The 2,721-nt window shown below is 30.5% G+C and overlaps 1 long non-coding RNA gene across 1 annotated transcript; it reads left to right on the forward strand.

Annotated features, from left to right (window-relative positions):
* The first annotated feature begins 494 nt into the window (after window positions 1–494).
* LOC103036887 (uncharacterized) lies at window positions 495–2,721 on the forward strand. Its single transcript, XR_452795.4, has 4 exons — window positions 495–612; window positions 853–906; window positions 1,034–1,047; window positions 2,452–2,721. It is a non-coding gene; the product is annotated as an uncharacterized LOC103036887 (long non-coding RNA).

Below are 2,721 nucleotides of genomic sequence, written 5' to 3' on the forward strand. Positions count from 1 at the left end.
GTTGTCCTGTGGACAGATTCTGCTGATCCTCCTGAGCTGTGGATCTCTGCAGCTCCTCCAGAGTGACCATGGGCCTCTTGGCTGCTTCTCTTCTCTGAGAATACTTTTCCTATTTTTGGATAAAGGATTGAACAGTGCTCCTTGTTATGCTGAAAGCTTGGGATATCACACTGCTGAGTTTCTTAAAATCTTTAAAAAATCCATTTTTCCAAGCTTGTGGTTATAAGGTGACATAATTTGCATTCTGCAAACTTGTAATCATCACTGCAAATTATTTACAATGTCTAAACATTTTAGAAGAGCAATTGAATTAAGAAGATTGATCAGATAATTTTGGTTGATTTAGTGTAAATGTATTAAAAAGGTCAGATGCTTTAAAATGATTGTCTATCTTTTTTATTTTGACCTTATCTTATATGTAATACATTCTTACACATTTCTGAAGGCTGCACAACAAGACCGCCCACTTTAGCTCTCCTCTCTCCTCATTTCATTCACTCCTCCACCTTTACCTGCCTATACCTGTTTATCCTCTTCTTCCGGGCGTGGCTGCATCATAAATTCACCCTCAGCGCTGTGTTTCTCTCAGAGGTGAGCTATCAGAGACTACAGGTAAGATCCTCTACACTGACTTAAACACATGCAGAGAGATATATTTTTATTTAATCGCTTGTTTATAGTTTGTTTTATTAGTTGTTTGTTGGAGATATACAGTATTTTATACTCTATACTCTGCTACTAATAATAATGGTGGTGATGGTAAAATTTGTTGTTGAGAATTGTAAAGAATTATGTGATAAAATTAGAAATATATATTTTATTTACTGGAATATTTTATATTTTATCCTACAGTGTTGATCTTGTTAACTCTAAAAAAGTGCTGCAAAATGAGTGACCCCAAGCCACGTAAGTAATATTTTTATTATTTCTTTTAAACTCATGGAAAACACTGAACATATATATGAAAATATATGGAAATAAGTCAAAACTTCATCTTAATCTTTATCTCTCTTCTTTTCTCTTCCATAAACAGCAGCTAAGCCTGAGGTAACGTATTAACTCCTTTTCTCATGCAGAATAATATAACATACATCTGTAACTGCTAATAATATATGCATAACAAATATATTTGCTAATGCAAAATCCATAGCAAATTCCCATACCCATGCACAAATCTATTCAGATAGGATTGAATCAATATTATATCAATATTTTTCCATTTCCATGTGTCAATGTTGAATCAGTGTGTTAATCTAATATAAGTGCACTGATTGTATGTTAATTCATCATTAATTTAAAGTAATAGTTTTTTTTATATATATTGCTGCTTGTTTTACCCTTTCAGATCTGAATTATGTGCCAGTTATGGAAAAAAATATATTTAAAGGCTCTTTCTGTCTGTAATGCACAAAATATTTCTAATATTGCTATCCTAATATTAAACCTGTATTAAAATAAATCAATTTAACTAAATATTTTGTTCCTAAACATGATTAAAAAGTGTTCTAAATTGCAAATAATTACTAAAAATAAGCTTGTATTACTTTGCATCTTTTTCATTGGCTGTACAACAAAAATTAAACTTTACTTGTGGTAAATCTGTATATTTATCGCTGTCCATTAAAAAAAAGAAATTCTGTAGATTTTTATTTTAGGATACTTAAACTTTAATTTAAACTGTGACAAAATGTCTCGATGAATGGACCAATAGAAATTCTCCAAAATTGCCTGAAATAAGCTGTTTTTACATTGACTTCCATTGAAAGCTTAGTAAATTTAAAAGTTTTGAAAATGCTTGTTTTTCATTGGACAGCGACGATATTTGATGGTATTTGTATTCTGTTTTTATAGAATTGTACTGTTTTATTTTAGTGTAGAAAGGTTTATTTAAAGGATCATAAATTATAATACTCATAATAATAATCATGATAAAAATAGCAACTTTACACTGAGGGTCACAATTGTTAATCCCAGTATTTATAACAGTCATAAACATTGCTAAATGAATAAAAAAAATGAATTAATTATAACTAATACATTTAATATTATAATATTATAATTATTACATATTGCTAAATGTTAATGCTTAAGAATATGTTGTAAAAAAAATAGTGATTTTCAACCTATTTATATAATTAAATCACTAAAATAGAGATTAATAATGTCTTAACTAGTGTCAATAAAGTGATTAGTTGAGACAATCTGTTTTCAGTATTGATTTCAACCAATTAAAAGCCTTTAAATGTTGATTTAATATCAGAGTTTCAACATGACTATCAGTGTCTATGTTATGCAATTTTAAATAAAAGTTTAAAATTGTGTTTTAATTGTGTAAAAGATGTTTTTACAGCTTTAAACAATATTAAAGCACGCAATGCACATATAATTTAACATTTATTCAATGTTTTTTGCCATATTATTTGTATGTATTATGTATTTTCCTCCTCGTAGGAAGGAAAGCCCCACGGAAAGCCTCAGGGAGAGGGAGGCCCCGGAGATAAGGGTAAAGGAAAGGGACCCGGAGGCCAAGGAAAATCTGCTGAAGCCCCGGGTCACGCGCACGGTCACGGACACGGTCACGCTCACGGAGACAAAGGAAAAAAGTGAAAAAAGTGATGAGGAAGATGAACGCCGAGGCCTGATAGACACTGTGTTTTTTTCATGCTTGAACGTCAAATAATGAAATGAAATGAAAGTGTAATTAAAGTTTAATTAACTAAA

The sequence above is a fragment of the Astyanax mexicanus genome, chromosome 14, assembly GCF_023375975.1.
Source record: "Astyanax mexicanus isolate ESR-SI-001 chromosome 14, AstMex3_surface, whole genome shotgun sequence".
Classification (NCBI taxonomy): Eukaryota; Metazoa; Chordata; class Actinopteri; order Characiformes; family Acestrorhamphidae; genus Astyanax; species Astyanax mexicanus.